General features: G+C 42.8%; 1 protein-coding gene and 1 long non-coding RNA gene across 7 annotated transcripts in view; one reads left to right on the forward strand and one right to left on the reverse strand.

Moving 5' to 3' along the window:
• Positions 1-21505, forward strand: part of Ndufs1 (NADH dehydrogenase (ubiquinone) Fe-S protein 1, 75kDa) — a 268993-nt gene that overhangs the window by 88343 nt on the left and 159145 nt on the right.
• On the reverse strand, positions 5319-5757 carry LOC116417719. The gene is made up of 2 exons (XR_004227984.1): positions 5616-5757; positions 5319-5553 (listed from the first exon to the last, which is right to left on the reverse strand). It is a non-coding gene; the product is annotated as an uncharacterized LOC116417719 (long non-coding RNA).

Consider the following 21505-nt stretch of genomic DNA (forward strand, 5'->3'; position numbering starts at 1 on the left):
TGCCAGTCGAATTCATGAATTCACTAACGCCGAATGGTTTACCTCCTCATAAATTACTGTTGAAAGAAGAGGCTGTTATAATACTCTTACGAAATATCAATTTGAATGATGGTCTGGGTGACGGAACTCGTTTGATAGTAAAAAAATGATGCAATATTGTATATGTGCAAAAATTATGTGGTTATAAGAGTGGAAGAATTGTTTTAATACAACGTATAGACTTAACTTCATTAAAAGAAGAAATTCCTTTTGAAATTAAAAGACGTCAATTTCCTGTGAGATTGGGGTTTGCGATGACGATTAACATCTCCAGGTCAAACATTTGAAAAAGTTGGAGTATTTCTACCTACTCCAGTTTTTAGTCATGGTCAGTTATACGTAGCGCTATCAAGAATCACATCAAACGAAAACTTGAAAATATTTATCAAAGAATTCAATTTTCAAAAGCAACGATAAATCAGGTAAATACAAAAAAAATATATACACTAAAAATATTGTATTCCACGAAATTCAACAATAGTATTATAGTGTTAATAAAACTTAAAGATTAATTTGAGAATCAAGCTTAATTCATGTTCTATTTTATAAATAATGCGTTATTTACAGTACCGGATACCATAATATATTTGAGACCCAGCACTTTATATAGCAGCACATTATATTAATATTACTATATTATAGATTCAACCCGTCACAATATATAGCTTGAGAAAATAGGAATTATACTTTTTCAAAAACAACTGTTAATTCATTTAAACATCTTTTATAACATAATAAACGAAATGTGATGATAGGCACTTATAGATAAATTGATATTGTTACGTGTGGACACGTCGCGGGTGTCTAATAGCAATAAGAAACCAATTCGAGAAGAGCATCGACGGTAGCGGCCGTGGCTCAAACGGTAGAGTGTCAGACTTGCAAGTCGGAGATTCGAGATTCGCGCCCGAGACCCGTAACTTTTTACAATATTAAAAACTGTAACAATATTTATAAAATTTTATTATATACATTACGACTACTAAGTATATATAGAAATAAAAGTTAATAATATCTCAAAATATATTAAAATAAAATTATTTGCTGATGCACATTTATTATAAAATGCGATAAGAAAATTCTAAATTGAACAAAACATGCTTTTTTTACAATAGAACACGTGTGTAATATGCAAACTTTCAAGTTATTATTCGTTGCATAAAATTTTAAATATAACTATATTTGACAGACATCACATTATTGTCCTCTCCAAGTACCTCTAAAATTATGTAGGTTAATTTTAATATTTGTGAAAATTTCCATTTTTAGTAATTGTAATGAGCACGTCTTTGTATTACCGAGCGACGATAGGAGCTTACATGAAGAACAAATAAGTGTTTTACCAGTAGCATGGACTGGTATAGCAGCAAATTTATTAATAAATGGAAGAACTTCACGTGTAATTTTTAAATTACCTTTAAATATAAATAAAGATTCAACGTGCAACATTACTCCTAACTTAATACATGGAAAAAATCTGAAAAATATAGAAGTCTAAATTCGGAATGAAATAACAATGGCATTAAAACATGCTTTTCAGACAGTGGATAAATTATTCATAGACTTATGTAATAATGGCATTAAATTTGGTAGCAAAGTAATGATTGCATCAGGTATCTCCCGACAAACACTACTTGTTGTCAAACATAAAAATCAAACAAAAACTATTGAAAATTGTGTAAAAAATAGTCATTCATGGAGTAAAGTCCAAATAACTACTTTAAAAGATAATATGAGAGTTAGTCATTTCGTCAAAGAGTTTAAACAATGGCTATTAAAAATTAGAGATAGAAAATATTCCAACAAATTTGAAATGGACAATGATTTAACTTTACTTCCAACAGAATTATTATCAACTAATGCTATAATTATGGAAATTTATAGAAATTGCTTTGATAATAATAATGCCAATAAACTTTGCAAAAGAGTAATTTTAGCTCCGAAAAACAATAATGTACTAAAAATTAATAATAACATTTTAAATAGGATGCAAGGCGATGTAAGAGAGTATGTAAGTGTAGATTCATGCGAAGATGATAATAAAGAGATGTTACCAATAGAATTTTATAATTCACTTACGCCAAATGCCCTACCGCCTCATAAGTTACGTTTTAAAGTATACTTTAATATAATAGACATATACAAATTAATAATAAACAAATGAATCATCTCCTATATCAAATATATACGGGCAACGTGTAAATAATGGGCTATAAATTATAAATAATAATAAATTAATAAAATTTCTCAGTTATTGAAAAAAGATGTAAATGGCGTTACGGCACAGTACATCAGGTATACTTTAATATAATAGTAAAAGTAGATATATACAATTTAATAATAAACAAATTAATTATCTCTTTATATATGTGTATGCGTGCGTGTGTGTGTGTGTGTGAATATATATATATATATATATATATATATATATATTCACACACACACTGGGTATATATATATATATATATATATATATATATATATATATACCCAGAAAACATCGCAAGTCAAAATGCAAGCAATTTGAAGGCAACATGACGTCGCGCACGCCGCGCACGAGCGGGCAAACTACCCCGGCTTTTTGACGTCAAGTTGCGGTCAAATTGCCGAGCGCGCGGATCGCGGCACTGTACGCCGCGCAAAATGCCGGCGTGCACGCCGTCATATTGCAGGCATATTGCGGTCATTTTGACAGCGCGGATGCGCATTCGGCGAGCGTTCCTAACCTACAAATCTACAAATAAAGGCGCGCAAATTCTAAAATCTACAAATTTATTTATTTTTTAATTTTATTAGAACATTAAAACAATTTTTTTAAATACAACAAGTATAAAATTATTTGCCAATGGACATCAGGTTATTGAAGTAGTAAACAGCAAACCTGTAAAACAAATAATGAATAAATATAATATTAAAATTGTTATTATAATATATAATTAATATATTCAATAAACATTTACCTGATGTATAGATTAACTAGTACGAAAGTGGGCTGCGGATGGATTGTAAAAGGAAATCCTGAAATAAATCAAAGAAATTATATTAATTTTTTTTTTTGGGGGTTGGTTGGAAAGGGCCCCGACCTCGCCCTTCCCTGTGAGGCTCATCCCTTTCTTAGCCCCTCCAGCGCTCTCTTACAGTTTTATGAAAAAACTTTAAATAAATATACAAATGTAATATAAAAATAATGGTAAAAACTGTAAAAAAGCGCTACTGCATTTACCTGAAACAGAAAATATTCAATGTATAAATAAATAAATAAATACCACAGATACAGCAAATGGTATACATTAATTATATAAAATATAAACAATGAATAATAAAATTAATCATTTGCTGTATCTGTGTTCAAAGTGAAATATTGAAGGGCACCGTTTGGTGCAATAGTGCACACGATTTTTTCGTTCTGTTCGTTGTCGTAAATCTCCTGTATTTCGTATTTGTCATAGAGTCCGTTGCTGTTTTCCGTCAAATTTATGTCGCTGTTTTAGTCTGTCGGGTTTTCGTCGCAGTATTCGTTGTCGTCTCTGTCCCTGGGTATTCCGGTGTCGTATTCGTGTCCATCTTCATCTACAAACTGTTCCTCAGTGGAGTCATCAGCGGTTGGCTCAAGATGATTCCCTCTGTCGTAGGAATTGGCAGCAGCCCTCGCATTCTCTTCGGCGGCAGCCCTCTCATATTCGGCAGCAAGCCTCGCCTCCTCTTCGGCAGCAGCCCTCTCATCTTCGGCAACAAGCCTCGCCTCCTCTCGAGCAGCACGCTTAGCCTCCTCTTCGGCAGCAACCCTCTTCTCTCGAGCAGCACGTCGGGCCTCCTCTTCGGCAGCACGTCGGGCCTCCTCTTGAGCAGCGCGCTTGGCCTCCTCTTCGGCAGCAAGCCTCGTCTCTCGAGCAGCACGTCTGGCCTTCTTTTCGGCAGCAAGCCTCGCTTCTTCTTCAGCCCTTGTGTCTTCTTCATCCGTGGACTCAGAAGGTAGCGTCGCGGTCTCATCGTCATCGTCCAAACGAATTTTTTTTTTGGACCTTATTGTCCTTCATGCCTTGATCTTCAGCCTGTCTTTTTCGTCGAAAGCTTTCTTTAACGCTTTTCAGCGCTTTCGTCATGACATGGGAAAATTCCTTGTTGTCAGGCTTCGAAAATACATTTTCGTGCCTAGACATGGCTTCTGTAAAATAAAAAGTTAAGTAATTAATATACAGTTATTATACAATTTACAAAATATAAACGTAAAATTTTCATACCTTCGCAAGCTGCTGAAAAGCGAGAATCTTTTAGCGACACAAGTTTTTGTTTTTTCGATCCAGTCCAGGTGAGATTGGAAAAAAGATCTTCTGTCATCTGGATGCATTTTCTAAAATACGTGGAAGCTGCAGCTGACGTATTGCCTCCTCCCAGATAACTTAGATAGTCCACCTGTAAAATATAATTTAAAATTAAAATATATTGTGTGTGTGTGTGTGTGTGTGTCTATATATATATATATATATATATATATATATATATATATATATATATATATATATATTAAATACAACAAAAAAGACCTGGCTGCACAGGTAAACAGCCACACAGAGTAGAGGTAAATGAAATCTGCTGTGGCAGATAGTTTGCCAATACTTTGTATACTATCTGTACAATTTTATTTACCTCTATCTAAAAAAGAAAATTAATTTCACTAGTCAAGAACCTTTTAGAATTCATACACTGACAAGATTTTTCAATTCTTTTTTGGATAGAGGTCAGTAAAATTGTACAGTTGTTATAAAAAGTATTGCAAAACTATCTACCGAAGCAGATTTCATTTAACTTCACCCTGTGACACTGTTTACCTGAACAGCCAGAGGCGCATTACCAGTTTGCGCGTCTGGCTATATAGGTAAACAGTGCTACAGGATAGAGTTAAATGATATCTGCATCGACAGATAGTTTTGCAATACTTTTTATAATAACTGTACAATTTTAGAGACCTCTATCCAAAAAAGAATTGAAACAGCATGTCGAGCAAATTGAACAGCAACAGCATGACCAGTGAAATTAATTTTCTTTTTTAGTTTGAGGTCTCTAAAATTGTATAGTTACTATAAAAAACATTACAAAGCTATTTGTCTCAGCAAACTTGACTTAACAAATTTTAATTTTGTTCAACACATACCTGCTAGATAGCAATCCAGTTGAGAGTCCTCCAAGATGATGTTATTGGAAAGTGCGATGGATGGTCAGCTTCTTAAATCTGCTCTCCGTTTGTGAACCTGCAACTACAAATATATTGTAAACAAAAACTGTAAATTTATACGATGGGAATCTATGGCAAATAAAAAGGAAATGTTGAGAGTCGTCCAGTTGATGTTGCTGGAGACTGATGAACTGTCAGCTTTTCACTCGCAGCTGATAAGGCTGGGCTTTCCTGTACAGCCGCCTGGACAGCCTCCTTCTAGCCGCAGATGTACGCAGGCGAGGTGGGCGCGATGTACAGCTTTTCCAGGAATTGCCTCTCGACTTATCAACGATTGGGTTCTGAGGAGCAAGTTTGTTTATTACAAATTGGTATTTTTGTTAAAACATAATATTACACTTACTACACTTGACAATTGAACAAACAAGATTGCAATGCAAGATAGATAATTATTGATGATCAATAATTGTCGCTCGAGAAAATTTCTTAGCTCTTCACGCACAAGTCGCTAAAGCAAGAATGAACGACAATTCTCGGTAATTTAAACAGGAGATAAGACATAAGAAAATCGCGCGCATACGGCGCAGTCGCGCGCATGTGGCGCATGTCCAGCGGCGCGAATTTTGAATCTCTTAAATTCAAAATGATAATAAAAAACTTTTGGAAAAATTCTAATATTAAATATTATAACCTAGTGGATATAAAAATGTCTTAGAATGTAGAAATACATGTATTACCAGCTAACTAATAACCTCTGCTTATTTCTATAAAAAATATTACTTGATTGTACATATTGCGAGTAAGATTGTTTTATAGATAATAGCAGACACAATGCAGTTAACTTGTAACTGCAATATTCATACATTCTAGTAGAATGGATATACGAAAGTATAGCAGCTGGTTACTCGTTACCTATCAATAATTTTCAAATAATACTTATCGAGTAAAAGTTTTGACATACACTGCTTCTTCATCTCGTTCAAATCATAAGTGGCCTTCTATGCTGTTGCTACCCTCGATGATAACTTCTGCTTTTCCAGTGACTACATGAACGTAGTTTAATTGATTTCTCTCTAGAAAACACAATTTCAAATATATCAGCTGTGTAACAAAATCTAACGAAACTATTTTCATGTCCACAAAATTATCGCACTTTGTCTTTTTACACTATTAACTCTTTCGAATATTTCATGCAAAAGCTAAATACGATAACTTTCTGAATATCTACATCAATTACAATATAGAAATGTCGCAGCATAAATTAAAAGTTACTTATCTAATTGAGGCTGCTGGTCGTCGTTTGAATGTTCATCAAACTTGTTCATCTTGTTCATCTTCAGCTGAGAAGTGATAATGAGTGTCAGTATAAATGACGACATTGATTTTCTTCTTCTTTTTGTTTCTCAAACTATGTAAAATCAGCATCCTAAGTAAGGGGGACGCAATGGCACTCATGTAAAACTCTACATTACTTAGACAATGTAGAAAAATCGATACCCAAAGAGGAAGTTTTCACATGATTGCAGGAATGTAAGCCAACATTTTCTTGAAGACCAAGATATTTGTCTGCTGCACCATACATTTTATTTTTTCCAAAAAGCTGCTTCCTATGGTCAGCCTCTTCCCACCGCATGTTCATGGCTTTGTTGGCCGATGTTCAATTACTGCTACAACTTTGTACTGACCCTGCTAAATAAACAAATTACTTGAAGTAAACAATTTTATAGAATAATTCAAATGCAATGTCCTAACAATCAATCTCTGTTTTAATTTTGATTAAATATGACTGAGATTGATTGTGAGGTTAGGTCAAAGTATACATACTCATGGTTATGTTTTTGAAGACTCCGAACTGCACAAAACTCATGAGAACTACTGCACTAGAGTTAATAACTGCACTACACACATAGTTTTCGTTTTATAACTCTTGTAAATATGTTTATTTAAACTTCTACTGCTGCTCCAATTTGTACTACTGCGCGGTGCTAGAGTAAACGTAGACTGCTGCAGAAGACACATCTCCAAATATGATGGCGTCTGCTTTGCATCCTTGCTCCGAAACGGGATATTGTATTAAAAAAATTTCTTAATTTCTGAACAACAAAATGCATTGCAACATCATCGCTGTTTTTGATAAGTTGCATTGCAAACAAACAGCGCAGTGTACTGAAAAATTGCAGGCAAATTGTCACTTCAACATGTCCCGCAATTTGTCGCCACGCGTGCTGACAATTTGCCTGCTTACAGTGCGCCTGACAAAAGCTGACCGCAAAATGTTCATAAACGGCAATATGACGGCAAACGCGCCGAGCAACGGTTGCGCTGATATTGCTCAGCATGCGATGTTTTCTGGGTGTATATATATATATATATATATATATATATATATATATATATATATATATATATATATTGAAACGCTGGGGTCTGCTGGCGCAGCCCAGCGTTCTTAAATCTATGTTCGCGCGCCGTCACGCTCCAATGCATACACGGTGGCGGGCCGCCTCGGCCCAGGGCGCCAGGCATCGAGATGCCAGGGATCCCGCGATCCCCTTTCCGTGTGAGCGCAACCGTGTGTTGGGACCCGACGGCGTGGGAGATGAGCTCGGCTAGCTCTAAGGAAGGGGTGGAGTATCGAACAGGGTCGTGGGTCATAAAACTCATTAAGGCTTGCTGCGGATATGATGTGTCATATTTATTCTTCATTTTCCCTCTTAACAACCACGGCAACCTGCCGAAAACCTGCGGCCTCTACAGTCCAGAGGCACTACGCTGAACTAACTAAACTACTATGCGGCACGTCACGCCGCCGATCGAGGTCATCGTGAGTAAGAGCGAACTTCTACACGCGGCCCCGCAACGATTTTAATAATTCTAACCTTCTTCCGGGGAGATCACCCGCGCCCACCGAGCAATCGACGCCACCGCCACGCTCGTCAGCGCGCCGTCCGCCGACTTGTCGGTGCGGGCGAATACCCGCCTCGCCTCTCTGATCGTCTACCGGCCCCGACGACCAGCGCGTCCGTCGCGGCGTATTCTCGCGAGTGACGACCTCGACACGACCGCGCGACGACACACAACACTTGCCCGTCCTCTCCGCGCACACTCGTGCATTCTGACAGCTACTTTACGGAAACTCTAATAATAGCTAACTTATCTTAATCGCTAACTTACTTACTAACGGTAGCTCGGTAACACGCAGTAATCGGTAGCTGATAGGGGTAGCGGGGGTGAGGAAACGATAACGGGGGGTACAATACGAGGGGAGAGCGATAGCGAGGAAATATGCACAATACATGGGTAACGATAGCGGGGAATTGTGCGAGAGCGAGAGCATGGAAAATACAAATGGTAGCTTGAGCGGAGGGTAACGGTAGCGTGAAAGGAACGATAGCGAGAAAAACGAGAGCTTACAAAATTCGCGACAGGCGACGAGACCTCACGGCACTCGACTCGCCGCCCTTGCCACGACCGTCAAAGTGCATTGCGTCGCACTAACCGTGTCGCGACGCGTTCATCCGAGGCACAGCCGCACTAATTTATTCGCACGCTAAGTACACTTTTACTTACTTGCTACGATAACGAGAGCGAAGGCGAGCTGCAATGGCGCGCGGGTACCGGGACAATCGAAAACCTCGGTGAGCAGCGCAGGCGTCCTATCGGTAGCAGCGTTGCGGAGCGAAAGAGGCCGAGCTCTCGCGACGCGGCAACACGTGGCCGCGGGGCCAGCGCTGCGCGCGCTCCCTACGCGAACTACCCCCCCCTTCTGTGCGCCTACTCGCGGCTCGACCTGCCACGTTGCGAGGTTGTCGTCGCCTCTCTATTGCGCGGCGCAAATTTTCCACTTGTAACGTGCAGTCAAACTCCCACGTTACAACTCCCTTCTTCCTGGGGTGGAGGGGTTGCGCTGTAGTTAGACCCTTTGCTTGATGGTGGCAACCTGGTTGGTGGATGGTTGGTGTCGTCCGGTTGTAGTGGCTTCTTCGCTGGCCCTAAATCGCTTGAACTTACTACGCAAGCTTGTTGAGTGAGAAGGTAATACGGGGTGGTAGGTTAATAAATAATGCTTATTTTAAAATAAAGGCGTCTAGGTTAGGTGATTATATTCGTTATTCCGACCCTCATGGCACAGTTAAGACAAAATAAAAGAGAACGATAACAATTTTATGTGTGGTGTACGGTGTGACGGTAGCTTAGGTGATTCGTGTAGGTGTGTATAACGGTAGCTGAGAGCGGTAGTATGTATGTAAGTGAGAGTGTCAGGTTATTACAAAAATTACAGGTGTAGCGAGAGCGTGGGTGTGTGATGAGGTGCGTAAGGGTAGGCGAGAGTGTGTAGTGAGTCAAGGTCGATAGCCAAGTAAGAGTCTCGTCAGTCGTCGTGTCGCGTTGGTCTTATCGCCGAGGGGGCAGTTGGTCCCGAGGGATGTTGGTGCCCCGAGAGGGGATGTATGGGCCCTGGGCTCGCCAAGTCTCGCCGTGGACGGGGCGGTCTCGGATGGTGACGTTGCCCAGGCCACACCGATAGCAATAGCGGTGGCTGTGGCGCTGGCGGTCAGGGCAGCGTGGAGCTCGATGGCTGGAGCTTCCGCAGGCCCAGCACCCTGGCCGAGGAGCATTCACGAAGACCTGCCTGCCGTTGATGGTTTGCCACCCCGTGAAATTCTCGGGGCGCAGGTGTGGTGCCGATGGCGTTGGCTCTGCTGTTGGTCTGGGGGCCGGTGCCGAGGGGGTGTCATCCTGGCGGTGTTCGGCCTCGTCGCTGGTCCGTGCCGCCTCCATCTCGACTCGAGCTTCCGTCGGCTGGGTCGTCTGCGTCTCCGCGTCGGTTGTGGTCGTCGTTGACTGCGTCCCTTTCTCGTCGGTATCTGGTGGGTTGGTCTGGGTCGTCGTGTCTGTCGTCGTCTGTTCCGTCCAGGTCTCGACGTCTACAGACGGTCGGAGTGGCTGCACCGAGAAGTGCTGTCGCGAGCGAGAGGCCACTACTACTGGTATGTCCACTTTACCCATGCAGGGAAAAGTGGGCCCTGCTGCCTTGCAAGGTCGGCTGCGCACCACTTCGGCGATCCTGTTTATCGTCTCTTGAACCGCGTCTCGGATAGGAGGGTTGGCGCGGAGGAAGGCCTCGATCTTGTCGACGTGTCCGTCGAGGGGCTCGTAGGCCCACAGTGCCTCGTACTCCGGTTACTCCGCGTCATCTGTCCATTGTCTGTCTGTCCTTTGTCTGTCGCGTGGTCTCGTGTGGGGTCGACGAAGGGGAGGCTCGTCGTCCGAGGACTCCATATCCCAATCAATCGATTGGGATTCTCCCTCCTCCTTAGGGGGGCGGGGTGGCGACGAAGGGTGCGCCTCAGGTGTAGGTGGCGTTTGGGGTGCCTCGGTGGTCGGTGGCGGCTGAGGTGCCTCGGTGGTGGATGGTGCCTCAGTGGAGGGTGGCGCTCCACCCTCGTCGTCGCTGCTGATCAGCACGTAGTCCCCTTCGACGTCGACGTCCACGTCGAAATCTGAGGTGTCCCCCAGAAGGGTGTCCTCGTCTGCCGAGGACGGTCGAGACATGGCTGTCTCGAGGTTCGTCGCAGTCACGTGAGCGTGCGTATGTGTCGGTAGCGTTCAAGGGGTGTGTTTTGTGCGGTAGCTAGTGGTGGTACGTGTATGTGCGTGAGTGAGAGTGAGTGTAGCTGGTGTATGTGAGAAAAAAAAAATTTGAATGAAGCGGTAGCGTGCTAGAAGCGGAGATTCTGGCGATAGCGTGGGTGATGTGCAAGCCTGGAAAGAATGGTGCAGCGTTAGCGGGACAAGATTGAGGGCAGTGCATCTGTTCAGGGTGTGTTGTCTGTCTGTCTTGAAGGATTGTAGCGTTTGAGGACGGTAATGTGGATGCGCGGTAATACTTTACCATCTCCCCCGACTAATTCGTAAATTAGTGGTGATATCACTTTCGTAACTGCGAATGGACCTTTGAACTTATTTACAAGCTTTGCTGCTACATTTTTAGCTGCATTAGATAAAACTCGATTCTTCACCCATACCTTCTCACCCGCTACAAACGTTATTGCGCGGTGCTTTTTGTCGTAGTGTTAGGCCTGTTGATCATGTGCTGTCTCCATGTTGTATACGACCCAGTCGTATATTGCTGTCAGTCGTTGCATGCGTGCAACCCATGTTGCCTCGTCTGTTTTGTCTATGTCCGGTATTGATTCTAATTCTTTGCGCAAGCTAAGTACGGGTAATGGTTGTCGGCCAAAGTTGAGGAAGGCTGGTGTTACCCCTGTGGAGGCGTGTTTGGCAGTGTTGAATGCGAAACGAAAATCGAGCAAGTGTTTATCCCAATCTCTATGGTCCTGACCAATAAATGCACATATCATAGTTTTTAATACTCTATTAACCCTTTCGACTGAGTTTGCTTGCGGCCTATAGGGAGGTGTGTTCGAGTGGTGGATTTTAAGTTCGGTAGCTAACGATGACATCATGTTATTCACGAATTCCGTGCCGTTGTCTGTTAGTAAGACACGAGGGGTTCCCCATCGGTTAATGACTAGGTCTAAAAGTGCATCTTTAATGTTCTTTCCGGTAACTTTTCTCAGCGCCCTTATTTCGACCCATTTTGTAAAAAGATCTTGAATTACGAGTACGTATGCCATGCCAGACTTACTCGTTGGAAAAGGTCCCATTATGTCCGCCGCGACTACTACCCAGGCGTGCTCGATTACTCTTTGACCTAGGTGCCCCGGGGCTAGCCTCTGTTCGACTTTCGTGCGTTGGCATACGTCGCAACCTCTGATGTAATACGTTACATCCTTAAACATTCCGGGCCAAAAGTAATCCTGCGATAAACGCGCGTATGACTTTTCGATTCCCGAGTGTCCCGCTTGGGTAGTCTCGTGGACAAAGAGTGCTTGTTCCCGTTCTATCGTTTTTAGGACTAATTTCCATTCCGAGCCGTCGTTAGTTATCGCGTCCAGTACCGGATTTTCGACCCTGTGATATAACCGTTCGTTAATAATTTTCCAGTCTAAGAATTTTCTCGGATTATTCTTTACGTCCTCGATACGCTTATCATACCAGTCTACGGGGGTATCGGAAATAGAAGCTAGCGTTTCCGTTGTACTTTCAAACATTCGCGACAGTGCATCGGGCACTTGATGTAGGGCTCCCTTTCTATGTATTACCGTAATATCCTGTTCCAGCAGTAGCATTGCCCACCTCCCTAATCTACCTTGAGGGTTTTAGAGGGTTTGCAACCACAGTAAGCTGCTGTGATCCGTAATGACCGTAAACGGGGATCCGTCCACGTAATGTCTGAATTTCTCGCACGCCCATACGACCGCTCGGCATTCTAATTCCGTAGTTGTGTAATTTTTCTCCGGACTTGAAGGGCTCTACTTGCGTACGCAATCACGTGTTCCGTATCATCGATCGTTTGGGTCAAAACTGCTCCCAGCCCTACCATGCTCGCGCCTGTGTGGATTGCAAACGGTTTTTCAAAATCTGGTCTAATTAGGATAGGGTCTGAGGTTAGTAGTTCTTTTAAGGTGTCAAATGCTTTGGATTGCGCGGGGCCCCATTCCCATGTTTGTTTCTTATGGAGTAGTCGGGTAATTGGTTCAGTTATTGTCGCGAAGTCTTTGATAATGCAACGGTACCACGATGCCATCCCGATAAAGCGTCTGACTTGGCGCAGCGTTTTCGGTGGAGGGTAATTTCTAACGGGTGCCACTTTTTCGGTGTCTATTTTCAACCCTTCCTCGTTGATAACAAAACCCAAGTATCTTACCGACGCGCAGCAGAATTCGCATTTATCTCTGTTTAGCGTTAAGTTCGCGCCCTTGAGCTTATCGAGAACAATTTTTAAATAACGGAGGTGATCATCAAAGTTTTCTGTAACTATTAATATGTCATCTAAGTAATAGAATACGTGTGGTTGTAGGCCCGGGCCTAATATTTTATCTTGCAATCTTTGAAATGTACTTGGCACGCCCGAAAGGCCAAAACAAAGTCTTTTGAAATGAAATAAACCGCGTCCCGGTACAATAAAAGCTGTTATTTCCCTGCTCTTTTTCTCTAATAAAATTTGAAAGTACGCTTGTTTAAGATCTATTGTCGAAATATAGCGCGCTCGCCTTAGATTATCTAAAATTGCGTCCATCAGTGGGAGTGGATAAGCGTCTTTCTTTGAAACTTGATTTACTTTACGTAAATCGAGGCAGAATCGATATGTACCGTTGGTTTTCTTTACCATAACTACGGGTGATGCCCAATCGCTATGTGAAGGTTCGATGATGTCCTGACTTAGCATCTCGTCCACTTCCGCGTGAAGTGCCTGTTCTTTAACTTTCGAAACTGGATAGCTACGTTGTTTAATTGGGGGGTGTCCGTTTACGTCGATTTTATGCTGTAGTACCGTTGTTAGACCTAATTTTCCCGTGTCAGGTGGTAACTCGCGCCTAAGAAAATCACTGAGCCTTTTCTCTTGCTCGCGGTCCAGGTCTCTTAGTCCGCAAGCCCGAGAATCGGTTTCCGTCATTGCGGTTGTCATGGGATGGTCGAATGTAAAGTTTTCCTGTCTGTTACTACGGAAATTCCACGTGCATATCGAGAAGTCTATATTTATTTCGAAAATTTCGAGAGCGTCAATACCAAGTATCAAGTCATAGTCCAGTTTGTCAAGTACGCGTACCGTTAACTGTTTCGTCACTCTTTTGATTTTAATTGATAATTTGATCCCGCCTTTAATGGGTTCTACCGCACCCACAGCTGTAGTTACATTCCCGCGTATATTATTAACTAATTCTACGCCGTAAGTCATTGCGCGATGATAAAGTTCTTTTCTAATGAATGTGCTTGAAGCGCCCGAATCTACGAGAGCCAGTATTTCCGATTCAAGCGGAGTGACTTTTAAGTACAGCAACTTGTGTCTTCTTTAGCGGTAGCACGTAAAGCGTCTCGTTTTCCGTTTCTGTGTCATTATCTACGATATCTATTATGTCCGAAAAATATTCTTTGAACGTTAAACTTTCTAGTGCGAGAATCGAATCAGTCAGTTCTGGATCAATCATCGGTACGATAGCTTCGTCAAGTTCGTCTTGTCTGCGTGTTGTGTCATTAATCGATACTTTAGGGGCGGTTAGACTATTTATATCGGTCGCTCCCGCCTCCCTGGGCGACCTCACTTTCCGTTTCCCGAGCAATCCGGACAGTCTTTTTGGATAACACCTAATCTACCGCAGTGATAGCAAAATATGTTTTTGGGGTTGCATTTCGGACAAAGCTTTTCTACCGTTCCCCGCTCCCCGCATCTACGACAGAACACCCTCCGTGGACCATTGCATTCGCGCCCGATTCTCCGCAGTTATGACATCTGTCTGAGCGTACGCCGTTTTGATCGGATCTGAGTCGCGAATTCCCTTGGGGTTGCTGATTTACGGTAGCGTTGTCATTTCTATTTTGTCGGTAATTTGTGCGTTGTCGGTTATTTTGTCCGTCTCTTATTGTTAGATTTGCTAAGTCTAATTCGTCGTCAGAATCGAAAAATGATAGGCCCATGTTATCGTTAAAGTCATCATCTAGTTGTTCGTCTTCGGTAATGTCGAGATTGGCCAAGCCTGGTCTGTTAGGTCGTTGTACTCTCGTGTAATTGCTGTCTCTGTACGCGACGTTCGGTAACAACGAATCATTTGCACTAGGTGGAGGTCTATAGTCCCTTGCAATCCGTAATCCTTTCTCTTTCTGAACCGCGGCACGCTCGAGGTCGTCTAAGTCGAAAATGTCGTTAATGTCGATTTTTAATTGAATTCGCGGTGCCATGTTTAGCCATGCTATGTCTAATTCTCGGTCGGGAGTCAGTCTCGGTTCCAGTCTGCGGAATATCGTACGTAAACATGTTAAGTAGTCGGCAACCGGTTCGTTTGGTCCTTGAGTCCGTTTCTGTACTTCAGTTTGTAACGCGTGTTGGAAGTTTGCATCTAAAAAGCGTTTACGCCAGTCCGACGCGAATTCCCCGAACGATCTCCATTTATGTGAATTATTTCTAAATCAGTTTAAAGCTATTCCTTCTTAGAGAAATGGTAGCATCGCAATCAGTTCCGTGTCCGGTATTTCCATGAAACGTCTTCCTTCCGTAATACGACGTAGAAACTCCTCCGCGTCTTCATCCCGACGACCCGAAAAACGCATTCTGCATTTTATTGCAGAACTATCTATTGCCACCGAATGATCGAAAAAGGAAAAAAAATCTTCACGCCCTCAGGGGAAAATTATTAACACCAAAATTTTAACACTTAATTCACATGCATAAGTGTGAAAGGTACTTACGAGAAGTCTCCTGGATGTCACCAGCCTCCTCAATTTCAGCTTACCTTAATGTCGAGTCGTCGATATTATACACAGTTTATAAATTTTTATACAAAAATAGGTCGAAAAGATGGTTGATTCACTTAAACTCTAACGGTGCTCTTTCGCCCGAACGCTCACGATGATTCTATAGGTATAGAGTCACGTGCTGTGCCTGCGGAATGATTAGATCGAAAGTGATTCGAAGTTGACCGGTCGGGATCTGAGGTCGAAGTGAGCGCTTCGCTGCTGGCGTTAGTGCGCGAGAGCGCCTCTATCGCCGTGCGACGTGCTTGTGCGTCCTTGTCGCCGACCTTGTAGGTTGGCTTGCCTCTGTTGATGTACCGGGCGAGTCTTGATTTGTTGTCGTTCCCGTTTGTTTATTCGACACTACTTGGTTAATATACCGCACGTCTAAGCACACGCGATAGCTGTTATTATTCGCAAGAGCTGATTGTATGTTCAACGGCTTGACCATATTTACAATTTTTGTTAAGGCACGTGAGCTTTATAAGTTGCGAGCGCGAGCTCTGTAACTGTCGCTAACTGGATCGCAAGTGTGAGCTATTGTCTTATTTGTCAGGAGTATCGTGCCGCAAGTGTCAGCAATGCTCGGTATACGATAGCTGCGCGGCGATTTGCCCTTGTTATTGTATATGTCGGTTCGCCCGCTCGGTCCGTCTGTTCTCGGTATACGGTAGCTGCGCGGCGATTTGTCCTTGTTGTTGTACGTGTCTATTCGTCCGCTGGATCCGTCTGTTTACATGTGTGTCGAGTCGGTATAGTTTGCTTGTAAATTCTTATATATTATATATATATATATATATATATATATATATATATATATATATTTAAACGCATAACTTAATTCTACTTCTTACTTATCTAACTATTACTATCTAATTTAAATTCGCATTTTATTTTACGTTATTTTTGAATTAAATGATTTTTTTTAATTCGTTTTTTAACATACACACTCGGAATTCACAATTCTACTAATTACTCCAATTCGTACATTCGAAATCATGCCATGTACGACCATATCAGCCCGCAGCAGCCCGCATGAGAATTATTTTACGAGCAAGTTGGGCGTCAGTTGAAACGCTGGGGTCTGCTAGCGCAGCCCAGCGTTCTTAAATCTATGTTCGTGCGCCGTCACGCTCCAATGCATACACGGTGGCGGGCCGCCTCGGCCCAGGGCGCCAGGCATCGAGATGCCAGGGATCCCGCGATCCCCTTTCCGTGTGAGCGCCACCGTGTGTTGGGACCCGACGGCGTGGGAGATGAGCTCGGCTAGCTCTAAGGAAGGGGTGGAGTATCGAACAGGGTCGTGGGTCATAAAACTCATTAAGGCTTGCTGCGGATATGATATGTCGTATTTATTCTTCATTTTCCCTCTTAACAACCACGGCAACCTGCCGAAAACCTGCGGCCTCTACAGTCCAGAGGCACTACGCTGAACTAACTAAACTACTATGCGGCACGTCACGCCGCCGATCGAGGTCATCGTGATTAAGAGCGAACTTCTACACGCGGCCTCACAACGATTTTAATAATTCTAACCACCTTCCGGGGAGATCACCCGCGCCCACCGAGCAATCGACGCCACCGCCACGCTCGTCAGCGCGCCGTCCGCCGACTTGTCGGTGCGGGCGAATACCCGCCTCGCCTCTCTGATCGTCTACCGGCCCCGACGACCAGCGCGTCCGTCGCGGAGCATTCTCGCGAGTTATGCGATTTCCCCGGCCCATCAGACGCTTATTTTTCCATATACCGCGTCGTGAAAAACCCGTACTACTATAATAACTCCCCGAAAACCACCTCACGAGGTGACGACCTCGACACGACCGCGCGACGACACACAATACTTGCCCGTCCTCTCCGCACACACTCGTGCATTCTGACAGCTACTTAACGGAAACTCTAATAATAGCTAACTTAACTTAATCGCTAACTTACTTACTAACGGTAGCTCGGTAACACGCAGTAATCGGTAGCTGATAGGGATAGCGGGGGTGAGGAAACGATAGCGGGGAGGTACAATACGAGGGGAGAGCGATAGCGAGGAAATATGCACAATACATGGGTAACGATAGCGGGGAATTGTGCGAGAGCGAGAACATGGAAAAGACAAACGATAGCTTGAGCGGAGGGTAACGGTAGCGTGAAAGGAACGATAGCGAGGAAAAACGAGAGCTTACAAAATTTGCGACAGGCGACGAGACCTCACGGCACTCGACTCGCCTCCCTTGCCACGACCGTCAAAGTGCATTGTTTCGCACTAACCGTGTCGCGACGCGTTCATCTCCTATTTTAGATATATATGTGGGCAAATTGTAAATAATGCGCTATATGCATTGTTCCGGACGTAACCGAGGGCTACTAGGGATAAGAGCAAGTACGGCGTATTTATTCTTTATTAATAATATATTCTACCTATTAGTAGTTTTAGCGAACGTTTTTCCGGCATTTGGCTCTCATATTCGCGAATCGACTAGGCGATTCGTGGCTTCAGGCCAATAGGAGTGATTTTATAATTATTCCTAGACTTCCACGACCCCCTCTAGGAGTTTTACTCCGCGGATTTTGAGGGTCACTTTCAGTGCGGAGAGGCTAAAGGGCCGATCTGTGACTGCCAGGCCAGAGAGTCGAGTGGCGGAAGGCGTACGCGTGGGCACATGACTGCGTGTGTATAGCTATAGATATAGAGGAGCGCGCGCACTGCTTCGAGTCCCTTCGGTAGTCCTCGGGAAAGCGTCTTTGTTTTAGCGGGCCAGAGTTTTCGGCGGCGTTTAATGAGTAGAGCGTTAGTTCTCGGCGACAACTTGTGAGAGAAGGTCACACAAGGCCCTGATCGTTAGAAGATTTCAATAAAGTCATAATATCTGATCAACAATGATTTCACAGTTTATTTTTGAACCTTTATGTAGTCTTGTCCCATACATGCATAACAATGATTTAGTTTACGTTAAAAGAGTCGAAGGACCAACAATAGCAGCAACTATACCGTTTTATGATGTTGCCAAATATTTTGTTCCGGACTATATGTGCGCCATGCTAACTGGCATTAAGACGATGCTAATAAAGCTGTGGTTTTGATTAAAAAAACCATGACCATCCTTATAATGATCAAAATGATTAAATTTCTAAAATTACATCACCTTTTTATACAGCAAGAACGCCTAGAACTAAAATACATACAATTTTACAATGCTTCAGAAACCAGAAACTTTTTGTTATATTATTTTCTGGTTATATTAAAAGATATTTTACCCAGGAAGTACTGCGAACATATTTACTTTTGTCATATGGGATAAGAATATTATTACACTCTAACATCAGCATAAATGAAATTAACTTGTCAGTAAAGATGTTATTATTATTATTGTTATTATTTTTTTTTCTGTTTATCCGGAGAGTTGGAGAAATGCTTAATGCACTATGACAGGAGCTGTGCGAGGCTCCCTGTGTGTCAGACTCTCCTGACGCGGGACAACGCCAGGCATACTCACTAAAACTCCACCTCTCATAGGGCCGCGAAAACCCCCCCGGTAACCGCTTACGCATTCCTGCGGGGGATCGCCTTTCTTAAGCTGTGCTAGCCGTTGCGACGGGGTGTCCGACTAATTAGCAGTCTGTCTCTCTCTCTCTCTCTCTCTCTCTCTCTCTCTCTCTCTCTCTCTCTCTCTCTCTCCTACCATGCTCGGCCAATACCACGATAAGTAACTAATTCAATGGGGTCTCGTATCAAAACAACTGACGTCGACGTGGAAGAGAGGGAGAGAGAGAAAGAAGAGTACACCGTACGCTTCTCGCACCACTATCGCATAGAGAGTGCTCGTTACGTCATCCATGCCGAAACGCACGCATACACGCGAGCGCTACTATGTACAGAGTGAAGAGTATGAGTATGTGTGAACGAGTGTAAATGTGTGCGAACAGAGAATTTCCCGAGAATCGTAACGTAATATTAAGACTAATTGGATCAGTATATAGGAGTATCAATTTACGAGTATGAACCAAAAACTTCTGTTGAAAAGCGTGCAAAGTAAGCCTAAAGTTTGTACATCTGCGCATGAGCTAATACCGACGCGAGTTCTCGCGGCGCTGCGCGCGGCGAGACTCGCTCTCTTGTACCCGAGCCGCAGCCGTAGACACATTTTTCCGTATTGTATTGTAATATTGCTGTCAAGCATCGTTTCGACTACAGTCTCAGGCGTGAACGCCCCTATCGTCAGCTCCAGTGCTCTACGCTTTTCAGCCCAGTGAGGACAGTCAAAAAACGTGTGTCTCACGTCGTCCCGTTCGTCACCGCAGTACTTACACCCCGGTGTTGCCACCCTGTTCATCGCGAACAGGTAGCTCCTAAAGTATCCATGACCGGAGAAAAACTGGGTAAGATAAAAGTTGACCTCCCCCCATTTCCTGTCCACCCACGGGTCCACATCTTTTATAAGGGTCCTAGTCCATCTAGCCGACATCGAATCAATGCCTCTTTCCACATATAATGCATCTGCGAGGCGTATCTTCAAGTCCTTGAGATCGCCCCCTGCATTTAAGTTTCTACGCGAAAGTTTTATAAGGGTCCTAGTCCATCTAGCCTTTGGACAATCGGTCCACCTAGTCTGCCAATTGCGCATTGTTATTTCTCTTTCTTCCGCGGCAATCGAGGTGCTATTCTTGTTTTGAAGTGTTCTTAATTTGCGTATCACCTTATTTCCGCTTCGCGTCTAGAAAATCCTTATATTCCGACAAGTTTCCATCTAAAGATTTTAGACTTGAACAGACGATAACTGAACAAAACAGGAATTTTCAGCAGAAGAATGTCGAAATTGAGACAAAGACAACTGTTATTTATAGGTATTATTTGTTTTTTTTTTTTTTTTAGTTTACCAGATTTCAACTATTTTCAACGGTTATGCTATTAAAGGCGTGTTTTTAAAAAGTTAAGAAAAATGTGTAGGAATCCGAAGATAGCTATTTTGATTGGGAAAAAACTAGTGAATGTAGAAGACAACAATTATAAAATAAAGAAACCTGTTTTGAACTATGAAATAACCGTTATCTTTACTTATTAATAGTTATTGTCAGTTGTATTTCTTTTTTATTTATTTATAAAATCGTAAAATTTGATACCTGAAAAATAGTACATTGTGCAACAAGGGGAGAAAATAAGCTATGTCAAGCGTGGGTGAGGTGTTCAGCACGAGTCGGAGTCGAGGGCGCCTTCGACTCCGACTCGTGCTGAAAGCACCTCACCCGAGTCTGACATAGCTTTTATTCCCGTGTTACACACCGTATTTTTTCCAACAAGGGCATGAAAGGGACTTTTTATGCATAAAAGTTAGGTAGGAGATCGTAGTAGTAAAAATAGTGTTTATATATTTTCAGTAGATATTTCTTGATTTTGATTTACGAGAAAAGAACAAAATTTCATCAGACGAAAATTTTTTTTTTTTTTTTTTGCAGGATTTAACCCAGACTGGACCCCTTAATCGCAATCTAAGTAACAGAATTTTTCATTTGCTCCGCATATATTTTTACATTTCGCTATGAAGTCGACAATGCACTCAGCAGCGTCTGACTTCTGCTTAACTGGGTAGGCCATCGCAAAATTCCATAATATCCGAATACAGCTTTTTCAGAGTCTTTAGACATTCTGGGACAGATGAAGACGCAGGTAAAGCCGGAAGAACTGAATACGGAGGTCAAGTTCGTCCGTAAAATAAGACAAGGTGGCGTTCTGATGGAGGAATGTAGGAGCAACGACAAAATGAAGTCATTGCAATAAGCCATCGAACAAGTAAGCACGATTAAGAACAAAATCTCCAGGACAACACTAGAGATCAGGGACATCGATGGACTAACGACAAAGGAAGAGGTCAACAGTGCTATCGCGGCCGTGACGGACTGTGCCGAAGAGGATGTCAAAATCCATCTGTTCGAGCCAAACACGAGAGAGCA

This window comes from Nasonia vitripennis (assembly GCF_009193385.2).
Source record: "Nasonia vitripennis strain AsymCx chromosome 1 unlocalized genomic scaffold, Nvit_psr_1.1 chr1_random0006, whole genome shotgun sequence".
Classification (NCBI taxonomy): domain Eukaryota; kingdom Metazoa; phylum Arthropoda; class Insecta; order Hymenoptera; family Pteromalidae; genus Nasonia; species Nasonia vitripennis.